This window comes from Nicotiana tomentosiformis, chromosome 2, assembly GCF_000390325.3.
Source record: "Nicotiana tomentosiformis chromosome 2, ASM39032v3, whole genome shotgun sequence".
Lineage (NCBI taxonomy): Eukaryota > Viridiplantae > Streptophyta > Magnoliopsida > Solanales > Solanaceae > Nicotiana > Nicotiana tomentosiformis.
The window spans coordinates 186,830,903-186,849,749 of NC_090813.1; positions in this window are offsets into that span (position 1 = coordinate 186,830,903).

The window sequence follows — 18,847 nt, forward strand, 5'->3', positions numbered from 1 at the left end:
ATCAAACCCACAGAAATAATATTCACGGTATACGACTGTAATAAATATAAATTACTTAAATATAGTAACTAACAACAATAATAAGAGAAACAAGGACACCAGATTTTACGTGAAAAACCCTTCTGAATAAGGAAAAAACTACGACCCGAGAGGAGCAACTGATTTCACTATAACAAGGATTTTACAATTTGTGATACCGAGTAAAATACTCCAAGACCACTAATACTCAAAAGAAATAATCCTTTTTTGATTTTTTTCACCTCACTACAATACCGCTCAAATTCTCTATAATTTTTCTCACATAGTATTTTTCTTCTTACCCTTTGAACTCTCTCTTTCTCTCTGTTTTGGTATATCTTCTACTGAGTTAAGAACTATCTATTTATAGACGTCCAATACTCCTTGCTTGCATCATAGATGACATCATCATAATGTAAATGTGAAAGCTTCACCTTGTGAAAGCAATGAAAAATCTGACAATCCAAATCATATTTCCTATAGATTTGGCAACATGATTATTTATGCCAAAGGAAGTTTGTCCTCTTTTCACATTCATGAGATGGACTCCGCAATAACAAATTGGATTATTTCTTTGGTAGATTTATTAATGAGAACTAACAATAATAAAGAAATAAAATTAAATATATGTTCTGTTATTTCACATATTGATAAATGTAGCAACAAGAGAGTGCTTGCTCTATAAAGGATTTACAAGATTTTGTGAGTTGCTTAAAGGGTTGAGGGTAATTTTTTAAAGAGATTTTTACCTATATATACTATATTAGAAACTTATTTACCCTCACTGTTTAGGTTTTAACTTACTTATAAGTTGATATACAATTTACCGATTTATATATATTTTATTAATATTTTAATATCCCTCATGAATTATTGGGCTTTAATTGGTAACCAAACCTAAGCCTTCAGGTTTCTACCCACCCTCACTGTACGTCTCTCAGCAATACACTTAGGGGTGATAAATGAGCGGGTTAAGTTGCAATTGAACGGGTTAAAATGAACTAAACTAATAAATGGATCATTACCCAACCGTGCTCAAATGTTGCTTGGGTTGAAATGGGCTGGGTAAATATGGGTTAAACAATGGGTTATAACCCAACCCGCCCAACTTGACCCATTATTTTTACAATGTAATATCCTTTTGATTTTCTTGTAAGACAATCAATGTCATGAGAAATCTTTACCTTTTTTTTTTTTGTATGTTCTCTTTTATTTTGAATATTCTTTTTGTAAGACACCATCAACAATTCTTTTTGTGTCTAAAATCACAACTAATTCGATTTCTTAGATATAGTAGAATTGACTTTGTTAATTATTGTAACAGATATAAAATAAATGAAAAATTTAGTGAATCATTTAACGTGCAAGGTGAATTCTTGTGAATAGTACTAATTCAATAATCTATTACGGTTAGTTGATGGTTATTAGTTCCAATCCCGAACTAAATTTTCATTTCCATTTTTCATTTTGATTTCACGTCAACTGATATTTTGTTTTCTATAAATGAAACTATTCAAAGATAATAATTTATGAGATCTATTCTTTCACTGTTAAGAATAAATTACTTCTTATTTTATTTTTAAAATATTCTAAAGAGTATGATTGATCCACAAATGTGATTTATAAGAAGAACAAATGTTTTGACCATATAAAATAATTCATTTTCATCATGAGACTATAAATTAAAATCCACCTTTCTGGACAAGGAATTATTCCTATATTTATTTGATTGGGCATCAATGGAGGTTCGCATATGTCCAACTTCAAGAGAGAATTTTGTGCACTCACATGGGTCATATAGAACAACATATTCCGATCTTAAAAAGCCATGAAGGAAGAGAATACATGGAAATCCTAAAAGCAGTAAAAAAAATTAAGAACATAGGTGGCACAACTTTATTACTCTCTCATCGATAAAGATGGTCAAAATTTTGCATCATATTGGTTAATGAAGAGATTAAACCATTGGCACATGCATTGGGCATGCCACATGTATTGATTAAAGTATTAAACTAAGCATAAATATTTTTATGCATTGAATAAACTAAGCATAAAGATTTGAATTTAAACTTTATTGACAACCATTAAAAAAAGTCAAAGTTTTTAATTCGAAAATTGGGTGTGATTCGACCGTTATTTGTTTAGATTGTGTGTTGTTGTAAATGATTGAGAGTACTGTTTGAAGTTTATATCTCAATTTTGAGAGAATTTGGTGAAGATTCGAGGTGGTCTTGGTTGAAATTTCACATTGAAACTCGAAAAAAAAAGACATAAATAAATTGTATATATTTTGTATGTCGTGTGTAGAAACCGCATACAAAATATCTACAACTTACATAATTATATACAAGTTATATATAAATTATAGTTTTTGATCGGATTCTGTATAAAAAATATGTATTTAAGTTGTAGATAAATTGTACTCGTATATATACAAAAAAATCCCCTTTTAAAACTAAGTACTTCTCTGCTGTCATGAAAGAGAGAAGTCCAAGAAAGTAGATACTAGAGATCTACACTGATGATGGATTAAAACTGGTTACTCCCACGAGTGTTAAGAAAGAGATTGTTAAATTCTATAAGAGCTTAATGGGAACTGATGATGCATCTTTGCCTGCTATCAACAAAGAAACTATGAAGAATGGACCTAAGCTCACTTATGAACAACAACTGAGCTTATGTGTGGAAGTAACATAGGAAGAGATATATGCAGCACTATGTGCAATACATGAAGATAAAGCCCCATGAGTGGATGGATATAACTCGTGTTTCTTCAAAAGAGCATGATCAATGATCAAAAGTGATGCAATGAGAAAAATTGAGGATTTCTTCACTACTCGAAAGCTATATAAGGCCATAAACTGCACTGCCATTACATTGGTACCTAAGGTATCCAATCCTACATCAGCAAGAGATTTCAGACCTATTGCATGTTGCATAGTATTATATAAGATCATCTCAAAGGTGCTGGCAAATAGACTACAGAAAGTTATACCAAATATCATTAGTGAGGCACAAACTGGTTTCATTCCTGAGAGAAAGATTGCAGACAACATCATCTTGTCTCATGAGCTTATCAAAGCTTACACAAGGAAGAACACTTCCCCTAGATGCATGATCAAAATAGACCTGTCACGACCCAAAATTCTAACATGTCATGATTACGCCTATCTCGATACTAGGCAAGCCGATAACCTCAATAAACCACAATTTTTTTGAAGTTTGAAATTATAATATTTAAATACAATACAAAGTCCCACAATTTCTGATACGAACACTCCCCAAAACCTGGTGTCGCTAAGTACATGAGCATCTAATATAAATACAAGTCTGAAAAATACGGTCTATAATAGTCTAAAACCAAATACAGTAAACAAGGAGATAGGGAAGGAGAGACAAGGTCTGCGAAACATGGCAGCTACCTCTGAATCTCCGAAAAATCAACTGTGCGAGAGAATCAACACTCGCTATGTCCTGAAATACCTAGATATGCACACAAAGTGCAGGGTGTAGTATGAGTACAATCAACTCAGCAAGTAACAATAATAACTAAGGAACTGAAGATAATGACGAGCTACACAGTTATAGTTCATTTTCAGTAATTCCAGCAAAGAATAGACATGCTTTCAAATCCAGCAGTTTAAGTCAAGTCAATTTTATACAGTTTAAGTTCATGTAATCCAGATATAAAATCTTTCAGATAATTTCACAACAATGACAGATAGCAACTAAGTGCAACAATAAATGCATAGCAAGTACATCCTCTAAGGGCAACATTCACTCCACTCGTCACAACAACTCAATCACTCAGTTCTCAGCCCTCACACTCAATAGGTACCCGCGCTCACTGGGGGTGTACAGACTCCGGAGGGGCTCCTACAGCCCAAGCGCCATAATCCGCACGGACAACTCACGTGCTGCACGGGCAACTCACGTGCTGCACGAATAACTCACGTGCTATAATATCCTACACGGATAACTCACGTGCCATAGTATCCTTACCTCACTGACAGGACCTCGACCTTACTCACTCCTTAACCTCTCTAGTCTGTCGGGCTCTCAGAAATCACAAAGATCAGCCCAAACAAAGATAACATAGTGTATCAACAAATATCAAGAAAAACTGAGGTATGATACACAAGTAAAATTATGACTGAGTACAAGACAAGAATTAGCAAATAATTCAACAAGTACGCGACCTCTGTGGGTCCCAACAGTACTACCACATAGCCTAAGCATGATTTCTAATATGATTTACCGTCAAATTTCTTCAACACATGGAGAGCATATAGCTAACAACAAGTTATTCAACTTTACAGTTTTACAGGACGGACCAAGTCACAATCCCCTCGGTGCACACCCACACGCCCGTCACCTAGCATGTGCGTCACCTCCAAAATAATCATATGGCACAAAAATCTGGGGTTTCATACCCTCAAGACCAGATTTATAACTGTTACTTACTTCAAACTGTGAAATTCTTATTCCGCTAAGCCTTTGCTTCGTGAATTGGCCTCCAAACACCTCGAATCTAGCTATAAATAATTCAATTCAGTCAATAAAATTTATTGAAATTAATTCCATAAGAAAATACAAATTTTCCATAAAAATTTGAAATTTAACTCAAAAATCGCCTGTGGGACCCACGTCTCGAAATTCGGCGAAAGTTACAAAATATGAACGCCCATTCAACCACGAGTCTAACCATACCAAAATTACTAAATTCCGATAACAATTCGGCCCTCAAATCCTCAAATTTATCCAAGAGGGTTTTCAAACTTTTCCAACTCAATTCACCATTTAAATGATAAAAACAACCATGGATTCGGATAATTTAACCAATATTGAGTTAAGAACACTTACTCTATTGTTTACTCTAAAAATCTCCCAAAAATTGCCTCAATCCGAGCTCCAAATCGATAAAAATGGAAAATGGGCAGAACTTAAACTCTCTGCCAAGTAGTTTGCTCTCCGTGATCGCGAACAATCACCCGCGATCGCGAAGCACAACTTTTCACTGCCCAGATTTTACCCTATGCGATCGCAAACAATGCCACGCGATTGCGATGCAAAACTTCACAGACCTACGCGATCGCGGACACGTCCACGCGATCGCGAATCACAAAACGCATGACTTTTATTTCCGCTCCACTTACACTACGCGAACGCGACCTTCTTCACGCGTTCGCGAATAACAAACTCACATAGCTATGCGATCGTGTCCCGCTTCACGTGATCGTGAAGCACAAAATATCACTGCCTCAAATAATCTTACGCGATTACGAATGAATCCTTGCGATCGCGTACAAGGAAACCAAAACCTGTTGAAACCAGAACTTGAGCTATCAAGCCAAGTCCAAAAATGATTCGTTAACCATCCGAAACTCACCCCGAGCCCCTCGGGACCTCAACCAAATATACCAACAAGTCCAAAAACATCATACGAACTTAGTCGAACCTTCAAATCCTCAAACAGCGCTAAAACCATGAATCATACCCCAATTCAAGCCTAATAAACTTTGAAATTTCAAGTTTCTACAAACGACGCCGGAACCTATCAAATCATGTCCGATTTACCTCAAATTTTGCACACAAGTCATAAATGACATAACAGAGGTATTCAAATTTTTATAATCGAATTTTGACTCCGATATCAAAAAGTCAACCCCTGGTCAAACTTTCCAAAAATTCAACTTTCGTCATTTTCAGCCTAATTCCACTACGGACCTCCAAATATTTTTTTCGGACATGCTCCTAAGTCCAAAATCACCATATAGAGCTATTAGAATTATCAGAATTTGAATTCGAGGTCGTTTACACATAAGTCCACATCCGATCAATATTTCTAACTTAAAATTTTAATTATGAGACTAAGTGTCTCGTTTCACTCCGAATTCCTTCCGGACCCGAACCAACTAACCCGATAAGTCATAAAATAACTGTAAAGCATAAATTGAGCAGTAAATGGGGGAATAGGGTTATAATACTCAAAACGACCAGCCAGGTCATTACATTCTCCCCCTCTTAATCAAACGTTCGTCCTCGAACGAGTTTAGAATTATACGTGGAGTCTCGAATATGTGTGGATATTTGTTCCGCATCTCCTGCTCAATCTCCCAAGTAGCTTCTCAGACAGGTTGGTCTCTCCACTGTACCTTCACTGATGCTATGTTCTTTGACCTCAGCTTTCAAACATGCCGGTTTAAAATAGCCACCGGTCCCACATCATAAGTCAAATTACTGTCCAGTTGTATTGTGCTGAAATCCAAAATATGAGACGGATCCCCAACATACTTTCGGAGCATAGATACATGGAATACTGGATGAACACCTGATAGACTAGGTGGCAAAGCAAGTTCACAAGCCACATCTCCAATTTTCTTAAGTATCTCAAAAGGCCCAATATACCGAGGGCTTAACTTGCACTTCTTCCCGAACCTCAATACACCCTTCATGGGTGAAAGCTTGAGCAGAACCTTGTCCCCAACCATGTAAACAACATCACGAACCTTCATGTCATCATAACTCTTCTGTCTAGACTGTGCCGTGCGAAGCCGTTCCCGAACCACTTTGACCTTCTCTAAAGCATCCTGAACCAAGTCAGTACCCAATATCCTAGCCTCACCCGCCTCAAACCAACCCACCGGAAACCGGCACCATCTCCCATACAAAACCTCATACGAAGCCATCTGAATGCTTGACTGGTAGCTATTATTATAGGCAAACTCCACGAGTGGCAGAAATTGATCCCAAGAACCCCCAAAATCGATGACACAAGTGCACATCATATCCTCTAATATCTGAATAGTGCGCTCGTACTGTCTGTCTATCTGAGGGTGAAATATTGTACTCAACTGAACCTGTGTGCCCAATTCTCGCTATACTGCTCTCCAAAACTATGATGTAAATTGCGTGCCCCGATCTCAAATGATGGACACTGGCACACCGTGTAGGCAAATAATCTCGCGAATATAAATCCCTGTCAATCGCTCCAAAGAATAATTAGTATCAACTGGAATAAAATGCGCAGATTTGGTCAACCGATCCACAATCACCCAAACAACATCAAACTTCCTCAAGGTTCGTGGAAGTCCAACTACGAAATCCATGGTAATACGCTCCCATTTCCACTCCGAAATTTCAAGTCTCTGAAGCAATCCTCCCGGCCTCTGATGTTTATACTTTACCTGTTGATAATTTAAACACCGAGCTACAAACTCAACTATATCTTTCTTCATTCGCCTCCACCAATAGTGCTGCCTCAAATCCTGATACATCTTCGCGGCACCTGGATGAATGGAGTACCGTGAACTGTGAGCTTCCTGGAGAATCAACTCACGCAAACCATCTACATTAGGCACACATAGCTTGCCCTGTATCCGTAATATACCATCATCTCCAATAGTGACTTACTTGGCATCACCGTGTCCTTAAGGACAAGCAAATGTGGATCATCATACTGGCGCTCTCTGATGCGATCATATAAAGAAGACCGAGAAACTACACAAGCCAAAACTCAATTCAGCTCGAAAATATCCAATCTAACAAACTGGTTGGCCAAGGCCTGAATATCCAAGGCTAAAGGCCTCTCTGCTACCGGTAAGTATGCTAAGCTGCCCAAACTCTCCTCCTTACGACTCAAGGCATCGGCCACCATATTGGCCTTTCCGGGATGATAGATAATGGTAATGTCATAATCCATAAGCAACTCTCACCACCTCTGTTGTTGCAAATTAAGATCCTTCCGTTTGAACAAATGTTGTAGACTCCGATGATCGGTATATACCTCACACTGGACACCGTACAAGTAATGCCCAAATTTTCAAGGCATGAACAATAGCAGCTAACTCAAGGTCGCGGACTAGATAATTCTTCTCATGTACCTTTAACTGTTTGGACGCATAGGCAATCACCCTACCGTCTTGCATAAGCACTGTGTCGAGACCAATACGCAATGCGTCACAATATACAGTATAAGACTCTGAACCTGTAGGCAACACCAATATTGGAGCTGTAGTCAAAGCTGTTTTAAGATTCTGAAAGCTCTCTTCACACTCATCCGACCACCTGAACGGAGCACCTTTCAAGGTCAATTTAGTCATAAGTGATGCAATAGACGAGAAACCCTCCACGAAACGACGATAATAATCGGCCAAGCCGAGAAAATTCTGAATCTCAGTAACTGAAGATGGCCTGGGCTAATTCTGAACTGCCTCTATTTTCATCGGATCCACCTTAATTACTTCACTGGACACTATATGTCCCAAGAATGCCACCGAATTAAGCCAGAACTCATACTTAGAGAATTTGGCATAAAGTCTCTCCTCTCGCAGCCTCTGTAATACAATACCCAAATGTTGTGCATGCTCCTCCTGGCTACGTGAGTACACCAGAATATCATCAATAAATACCACTACAAATAAATCAAGATATGGCTGGAATACACTATTCATCAAATACACAAATGTTGCTGGGGCATTGGTTTGACCAAAATACATCACAAGAAATTCATAGTGGCCATAACGAGTTCTGAATGTCGTCTTTAGAATATCCGAATCCCGAATTTTCAACTGGTGATACCCAGATCTCAAAATCAATTTTGGAGAACACCCTCGCTCCCTGAAGCTGGTCAAATAAGTCATCAATACATATTTATTCTTGATTGTAACTTTGTTCAGCTGCCTATAATCAATGCACATCCGCATAGTACCATCTTTCTTTTTCACAAATAGAACTGGTGCACCCCAAGGTGACATACTAGGCCTAATAAACCCCTTTTCAAGGAGTTCCTGGAGTTGCTCTTTCAAATCTTTTAACTCAGCTGGTTCCATACGATACGGAGGAATAGAAATGGGCTGAGCCCCCTGCACCAAGTCAATACCAAAATCAATATCTCTGTCGGGTGGCATACCCGGTAGGTCTGCAGTAAATACATCCAGAAAGTCTCGCACGACCGGTACTGAATCAATAATAGGAGTACATGCATCAACATCTCTCACAAAGGCCAAATATGACAAACATCCCTTTCCAACCATACGTTGGGCTTTCAAATAAGAAATTACCCTGCTAGGAACAAATTCTAGAGAACCTCTCCATTCAACCTTTGGTAACCCCGGCATCGTGAACGTCACGTTTTTTACTTGATAGTCCAGAATAGCATGACGTGGAGACAACCTTTCCACAAACAATTCAATATACTCAACACGAATCGTAGGAATTAATTACATATGAATTTATAAATTTTCTAGATTAAAATCTAAAATTTATTTTAAAATTTGACAGTGAGACCCACATATCGAATCCCGGAAAAATCACGAAATCTGACCATCCGTTCCGAGACGAGTCCAACCATACAAAAATTATCAAATTCTGATGTCAAATGAACCTTCAAATCCTAAATTTTCGTTTTTGAAAAGTTTTACAAAAATTCCAATTTTTTTCATCTAAATCCGAAATAAACGATAAATATAAACATATATTTATGAAATATAATCACTTTCTGGTATAGAACACTTACCCAAGTCGAAGTCGTGAAAAATTCTTTTGGAATTGCCTAAATCCGAGACTCAAAATTCAAAAATGAGTAAAAATGGCTAAAACTCAATTTTATGTATTCTGCCCAGCATTTTCGCACCTGCGGACTATATTTTTCACACATGCGGACTCGCATTTGCGGAACAGGGCAGCATGTCCAATGGCCACATCTGCGCCTAGAAATGTCGCACCTGCGACATCGCAAAAGCGTCCAGTGACCGCAGAAGCGACTCGCCTATCACGGAAATGGTTGCGCACCTGTGCTCATTTCTCTGTAGAAGCGGAGCTCGGTAGGGCTATCCAATGTTGCAGAAGTGACTGGAATTCCGCAGGAGCGACCACACACCTGTGCACAGAATGTCGCAGGTGCGACGCACCAGAACCGGTAGTGGGCAGTAGGTTCCAATTGCTCTGTGGCTCGTCCGAAACTCATCCGAGCCACTCGGGACCTCATCCGAATACTCTAACAAGTCAAGAAACATAATACGGACTTACTCGGGGTTTCAATTCACGTCAAACAACACCAAAATTATAGTTCACACCTCGATTCGAACTTTTGATTTTTTAAACTTTTCACTTTGCAAAACTCCTGCCAAAATATATTAAACGAATCCGGAATGACTTCAAATTTGGCACACAAAGTCATCAATGACATAACGGAGTTATTCAAATTTTTGGAATCTCAATTTGAGTCTGATATCAATAAAGTCAAATCCGTGGTCAAACTTTGGAAACCTTTAGCCTTTAGATTTCTAGTTTTGGTTAAATGGCAAAAATTTGAGTAAGGGACCACCGAATTCAATTCTGGGCATACGCACAAGTCCCAAATCACAATACAGACCTACTGGAACTGTCAAAACACTGATCCGGGTCTGTTTGCTCAAAATGTTGACCGTAATCAACTTAGTTGAGTTTTAAAGCTCTATTTCATATTTTAATAAATTTTTCATATAAAAACTTTATGAAAAAAATATTCAGACCATGCACGCAAATCGAAGAAAGTTGAATGGTGTTATTTGAGGTCTTAGAATATAAAAATAATTGTTTAAATTAAAGATGATATTTTGGGTCATCACACAAATCGTCAGCAAAACTAAGGTGTGTAATACCTAGCTTTGAACACCTAGGGTGATATTTATACTCCTTCTTCTTTTGCAATCCTTTGAGGCTTCTACTCAAATGCTCCATTACAATTGCAAATAGGAAAGGTGAAATGGGATCACCTTGTCTCAGTCTTTTAACTATTGGGAAAGGCATTGCAGGCTCTCCATTCACCATAATTGAGTAGCTCACAGTCTTAACACAGGTTATGACCCAATCTTGAAATCTCCTAGGTAATCCTAGATCAACCATGACCTGCTCCAGAAAGATCCACTCCACAGAATCATAGGCCTTGGTGAGGTCTTGTAATGACCCGACCGATCGTTTTGAGTATTATAACCCCGTTCTCCTATTTACTACTCATTTTATACTTTACAGTTGTTTTATGACTTACCGAGTTAGTTGGTTTGGGTCCGGAAGAAATTCGGAGTGAAACGAGATACTTAGTCTCATAATTGAAAATTTAAGTTAGAAAAATTGACCGGATGCAGACTTATATATAAATGATATCAGATTTGAATTCTGATAATTTCAATAGCTTTGTATGGTGATTTTGGACTTAGGAGTGTGTCCGAAAAATTATTTGGAGGTTCGTAGTGAAATTAGGCTTAAAATGGCGAAAGTCGAATTTTGGGAAAGTTTTACCGAGGAGTTGACTTTTTGATATCGGGGTCAAAATTCGATTCTGAAAATTTAAATACCTCCGTTATGTCATTTATGACGTGTGTGCAAAATTTGAGGTCAATCGGACGTGATTTGATAGGTTCCGGCGTCGTTTGTAGAAATTTAAAATTTTAAAGTTCATTAGACTTGAATTGGGGTATGATTCATGATTTTAGCATTGTTTGAGGTGATTTGAAAGTTTGACTAAGTTCGTATGATATTTTAAGACTTGTTGGTACATTTGGTTGAGGTCTGGGGGGGGAGGGGGTGAGTTTCAGATAGTTAACAGGTCATTTTTGGACTTGGCTTGATGGTTGAAGTTCTAGTTTCAACAGGTTCTGGTTTCCTTGTACGCGATCGCAGGGATTCATTCGCGATCGCGTAAGCTTATTTGAGGCAGTGATATTTTCTGCTTCGCGAACGCATAAAGAAGGTCGCGTTCGCGTAGAGTAAGTGGAGCGGAAATAGAAGTCACACGTTTTGTGCTTCGCGATCGCGTGGACGTGTCCGCGATCGCGTAGGTCTGTGAAGTTGTGCATTGTGATCGCGTGACATTGTTTGCGATCACGTAGGGTTAAATCTGGGCAGTGGAAAGCTGTGCTTCGCGATCGCGTGTGATTGTTCGCGATCGCGTAGAGCAAATGACTGGGCAGAGAGTTTAAGTTTTGAAAATCCATTTTTATCGATTTGGAGCTCGGATTTAACCGATTTTTGGGATATTTTCAGAGAAAACAATGGGATAAGTATTTTTAACTTAATATTGGTTAAATTACCCGAATCCATGATTGTTTTTATCATTTAATTGGTGAATTAAGTTGGAAAGGTTTGAAAACCCTCTTGGATAAATTTGAGGATTTGAGGGCCGAATTATTATCATAATGTAATAATTTTGGTATGGTTAGACTTGTGGTTGAATGGACATTCATATTTTATAACTTTTACCAGATTCCGAGATGTGGGCCCCACAAGCGATTTTTGAGTTAAATTTCGCTTTTTATGGAAAATTTATATTTTCTTATGAAATTAATTCCAATAAATTTTATTGACTAAATAGAATTATTTGTGGCTAGATTCGAGGCGTTTGGAGGCCAATTCACGAGGCAAAGGCTTAGAATAAGAATTTCACAGTTTGAAGTAAGTAACAGTTATAAATCTGGTCCTAAGGGTATGAAACCCCAGATTTTTATGCCATGTGATTATTTTGGAGGTGACGCACATGCTAGGTTACGGGCGTGTGGGCATGCACCGAGGGGTTTTGACTTGGTCCGTCCATGAAACTGTAAAGTAGAATAACTTGTTGTTAGCTATATGCTCTCTATGTGTTGAAGGAATTTGACGGTAAATCATGTTAGAAATTATGCTTAGGCTATGTGATAGTACTATTTGGACCCACAGAGGTCGCGTACTTGTTGAATTATTTGCTATTGATGTCTTGTACTCAGTCATGATTTTACTTGCGTATCATTCCTCAGTCTTTCTTGATATTTGTTGATACACTATGTTATCTTTGTTTGGGATAATCTTTGTGATTTTCGAGAGCCCGAGACACTAGAGAGGTTGAAGACTCAGTAAAGCCGAGGGCGTGTCGGTGAGGTAAGGATACTATGGCACGTGAGTTGTCCGTGCAGGATATTATAGCACGTTAGTTGTCCGTGCAGCACGTGATTTGTCCATATGGATTAGGCTCTTGAGCTGTAGGATCCCCTCCGGAGTCTGTACACCCCTAGTGAGCGCGGGTACCCATTGAGTGTGAGTGCTGAGGGCGAGAGCCGAGTGATTGAGTTGTTGTGACGAGTGGAGTGACTGTTGCCTTGAGAGGATGTACTTACTTTGCATTTGTTGTTGCACTTAGTTGCTATCTGTCACTGTTGTGAAATTCTCTGAAAGATTTTATATCCGGATTACATGAACTTGAACTGTATAAAATTGACTTGACCTAAACTGCCGGATTTGAAAGCATGTCTATTCTTTGCTGGAATTACTGAAAATGAACTATAACTGTGTAGCTCGTCATTATCTTCAGTTCCTTAGTTATTATTGTTACTTGCTGAGTTGGTTGCACTCATACTACACCCTGCACTTCGTGTGTAGATCCAGGTGTTTCAGGATATAACGGGTATTGAATCTCTCGCACAGTTGATTTTTCGGAGATTCAGAGGTAGCTGTCGTGTTTCGCAGACCTTGTCTCTCCTTCCCTATCTCCTTGTTTACTGTATTTGGTCTTAGACTATTATAGACCATATTTTTCGACTTGTATTCATATTAGATTCTCATGTACTCAGTGACACCAGGTTTTGGGGAGTGTTCGTATCAGAAATTGTGGGATTTTGTATTGTATTTAAATATTATAATTTCAAACTAAAAAGAAATTATGGTTTATTGAAGTTATCGGCTTGCCTAGTATCGAGATAGGCGCCATCACGACATGTTGGGATTTTGGGTCGTGACATGTTGGTATCAGAGCCCTAGGTTACATAGGTCTCACGAGTCATGAGCAGGTTTAGTAGAGTCTTGTGGATCAGTACGAAGACGTCTGTACTTATCTTCGAGAGGCTGCAGAACCCTTAGGAAAAATTCACTTTCTTGTATTCTATCGTGCGAATTTGTTGATGCAGGAAACTAAATTTCTGTTATTCTATTCTTTCACAGATGGTGAGGACACGTACTACCATATCGGACGGTCAGCCACCAGTGCCACCAGTTAGGGCCGCGAGAGGCCGGGGCCGTGGTAGAGGCCGAGGCCGAGGTGTAGCTCGTACCATAGTTGGACCAGCACCTGTAGTACCACCAGTCGCTCCAGCTCGGGAGCAGATTCCAGATATAGCTGAGCCGACAGGACCAGCTCAGGCACCAACAGTGCCCATTAAGATTCCGGGCCTTCAGGAGACTTTGGCCCAGATATTGAGAGTTTGCACTGGTCTTGCTCATGTAGTTTCGTCTCAGGCCGCACCTGCCACTTCTCAGGCCGGGGGAGGTACTCATACCCCTGTTTCCCGTACTCCAAACCAGGTAGTACAAGGACTTTATATACCGGGGGTACTACCAGCCCAGCCGGTTACAACTGCTCATGCCCCGGTAGTTCCTGTTATGGCAGATGATGAGCAGAGGAGACTTGAGAGATTTGAAAGGCTTTGACCTCCACCATTTAGTGGTGCTAAGTCAGAGGATGCTCAGGGTTTTCTGGATAAGTGTCAACGGATGCTTTGGACAACGGATATTCTAGAGACCAGTGGGGTCTCATTCACTACTTTTCAGTTTTTTGGGGATGCTTTCAGATGGTGGGTGGCTTACGAGAGGTGTAGGCCGGTTTGGTGCAACACCCCTTACCTGGCAGCAGTTTCCCGGTCTATTCCTGGAGAAGTTCGTGCCTCAGTCCTGCAGAGAGGAGCTGTGCTGGTAGTTTGAGCAGCTTCGTCAGGGTGATATGTCTGTGACACAGTATGAGATGAGATTTTCAGAATTGGCCCGTCATGCTATCTGGTTGATTCCCATAGACAGAGAAAGGATCATGAGATTCATAAATGGCCTCTCTTTTTAGCTATGATTACTCATGACTAGAGACAGAGTGTCTGGTTCTACTTTCGACGAGGTGGTCGACACTGCTCGTCATATTGAGATGGTTCGTAGCCAGGAGCGGGTTGATAGGGAGGCTAAGAGGCCTCGTGGTTCAGGTGATTTCAACGGGGTTCCTTCGGGGTGTCAGTTTTACCGCGGTAGGGGTCGTTCTTTCAGACACGCTCAGGCGACTCGTCCAGCTCATCGTGGTGCATCAGCTAGCCATAGTTCTTACAGTGCTCACTCAGGCCAGTCTTCATTTAGTGCACTGCCAACGCAGAGTTCTTATCATGCCTCATTCGCTCAAGCTTCTACAGGTAATTCTTCGGGTTATCAGGAGCAGCAGTTCCGTCAGAGAAGGGGTTATTTCGAGTGTAGAGAATTAGGTCATTTCAAGAGAGATTATCATAGGCTGTTGAGTGGGGCTCTACAACAGAGTTCTCGACCGACGGCATCAGCACCAACAATTACACCACCCGCCCAGCTAGCTCGGGGTGGGGGTTAGGCAACTAGGGGTCGCCCAAGAAGGGGAGGCCGATCAGGTGGCGGTCAGGCCCGATTCTGTGCTTTTCCTGCCAGGCCAAATGCTGTTGCTTCACATACAATGATCATATGTATTGTTTCAGTGTGCCACAGGGTGGCTTCTATATTATTTGACCTTGGTTTCACTTATTCATATATATCATCATATTTTGCTCATTATCTGGATATGCCCCGTGAGTCCTTAGTTTCACCTGTTTGTGTATCTATACCGGTGGGCGATATTATTACTGTGGACTGTGTGTATCGGTCGTGTGTGGTAACTACTGGGGAATTGGAGACTAGAGTTGATCTCTTATTACTTGGTATGGTTAATTTCGATGTAATCCTAGGTATGAACGATTCGTGTTGAGTATATTGAATTGTTTGTGACTAGATTTGAAGCTTTCGGACCCGAATTCGCGAGGCAAAGGTTTATTGGAATCTTGAATTTGGTTGCGAAGCAAGGTAAGTGTTTAACCTTGACTTGAGTGAGTAGGACTTATATGTGAGGTGACGAGTACTTATGCATTGTGGTTGAGTCAAAGCATGCAGGTGGAATTTGTTTACTTCGAATAATTGCTGATTTAATTAAGATATTCCTGCTTAAGTTATTATTGTTTATTTGATCATTTTTTCATGAAATTATTGTCGAATATTTTGGAAGGTGAGGTCGGTATTCTAGTATTGAATTGATTGATAAGTATATATTCCCGCATTGTAATACTCTTCCGAATTTATATTATTATTTTCATGGCAAGAAAGAGTGTAAAAGCACGAAGGGTGATGTCGTGCCAATTTCACATTATTATTTATTGAATTATGAAGTGAGGAAGAGAGTTACAGCATGAAGGGTGATGCCGTGCCATTTTCAAAGAGAGTAAAAGCACGAAGGGTGATGTCATGCCAAAAGAGTGTAAAAGCACGAAGGGTGATGCCATGCCAATTATTATTATTTATTTATCAAATTATGAGAAAAATGAGAGTAAAAGAACGAAGGGTGGTGTCGTGCCATTTTTATATTATCAGTTGCTCATTTTATTGTTGAGGAATTAATTAACTGCTAAGTAATACTTCTCCTGCTGAAATTATTATATCATCCCCCTTCGCATGTTTCCTTCCAAATTTATAAATTGCTATTTATTTTATTATTCTTGCTTCGTATTTGTATATACTTGTACAAGTTGTTTACGTACGTGTCTTGTCATAGCCTCGTCACTACTTCGTCGAGGTTAGGCTCGACACTTACAGAGTACATGGGGTCGGTTGTACTCATACTACACTCTGCACTTCTTGTGCAGATTTTGGAGTTGGTCCCAGCGACGTACCATAGACTTGCTCGGATTCAGCTACCCATAGGAGACTTGAGGTATAACTGCATAGTATCCGCAGTTCTGAAGTCCCCTCCTATCTTATCTTAGCTGTGTATTATCTTTCAAACATCTTGAATTTTATTCAGACCTTTATTTGTATTATTCTAGTAGCTCGTGCACTTGTGACACCAGATTCAGGGATGCATTTGGATAATTCGTTTGTTATGGTTTTCTGTACTTTATTTCAGTAATGGGTTTTCGTTTAATTTAATTTGATTAAAAATGGCTAAAATTATTCTAACGTTGGCTTGCCTAGCAAGTAAAATGTTAGGCGCTATCACAGTCCCGAAGGTGAGAATTTTGGGTCGTGACAATTTGCTCCTATTTGCAGGGCTGTACATCGTGAGTTAGGCACGCGGCTTGAGTTGAGTACAACATTTCATTCACAGACAGACGGACAGTCAGAGTGCACTATTAAGATATTGGAAGATATGCTTTGCGCTTGTGTTATAGACTTTGGAGATTCTTGGGATAAGTTCTTGCCACTTGCGGAGTTTGCCTATAATAACAGCTACCAGTCGAGCATTCAGATGGCTCCACATGAAGCATTATAGGGGAGACGATGTTGTTCGCCAGTTGGCTGGTTTGAACCGGGAGAGGCTCGGTTGTAGGGTACCGATTTGGTACAGGATGCCTTGGATAAGGTCAAGATTATTCAGGATCAACTTCGTACAGCTCAATCTATGCAAATGAGTTATGCTGACTGTAAAGTTCGTGATATTGCCTTCATAGTTGGAGAAAGATTATTGCTTCGGGTTTCACCTATGAAAGGTGTAATGAGGTTTAGAAAGAAGGGCAAGTTGAGCCGTAGGTATATTGGACCCTTTAAAATTCTTGAAAGTATGGGTGAAGTAGCCTACAGGCTTGCATTACCACCTAGTTTATCAACGGTCCATCGGGTGTTCCATGTGTCTATGCTCCGAAAATATCATGGTGATCCGTCCCATGTGTTAGATTTCAGCTCAGTCCAATTGGACAAGGATTTAACTTATGAGGAAGAGTCGATAGCTATTATTGCCCGACATGTCCGGCAGTTGAGGTCTAAGAGTTATCCTTCAGTTCGAGTGCAATGGAGAGGTCAGTCAATTGAGGCAGCTACCTGGGAGTCCGAGTCGGATATGCAGAGTAAATATACACACCTTTTCACCAGCTCAGGAATTTTTCTAATTCCGTTCGAGGACGAATATTTGTTTTAGAGGTGGAGAATGTGATGACCCAAAATGTCATCTTTAATTTAAATAAATATTTCTATGTTCTAAGACCTCAAATAACACCATTCAGCTTTTCTCGACTTGCGTGCATGGTCCGAATATTTTTTCGAAAAGTTTTTATATGAAAAATTTATTAAAATATGAAATACAGCTTTAAAACTCAACTAAGTTGACTTCGGTCAATATTTTGAACAAACGGACCCGGATCAGTATTTTGACAGTTTCAGTAGGTTAGTATTGTGATTTGGGACTTATGCGTATGCCCGGAATTGAATTCGGAGGTCCCTAACTCAAATTTTTGTCATTTAACGAAAATTAAAAATCTAAAGGCTAAAGGTTTCCAAAGTTTGACCACATATTTGACTTTATTGATATCAGACTCAGATTATGATTCCAAAAATTTGAATAGATCTTTTATGTCATTTATGACTTGTGTGCCAAATTTGAAGTCATTCCAGATTCGTTTAATATATTTTGGCACGAGTTTTGCCAAGTTAAAAGTTTGAAAAATCAAAAGTTAGAATCGAGGTGTGAATTGTAATTTCGATATTGTTTGACGTGAATTGAAACCCCGAGTAAGTCCATATTATGTTTCTGGACTTGTTGGAATATTCAGCTGAGGTCCCGAGTGACTCATATGAGTTTCGGACGAGCCACAGAGCAATTGGAACCTCCTGCCCACTGCTGGTTCTAGTGCGTCCCATATGCGCCATTATGTGCGCAAGTGCGTGGTCACTCCTGCAGAATTCCAGTCGCTTCTGTGACATTGGATAGCCCTTCCGAGCTCCGCTTCTGCGGAGAAATGAGCGCAGGTGCACAACCGCTTCCGCGATGGGAGAGCCGCTTCTGCGAGGCAGACCGCTTCTGCGGTCA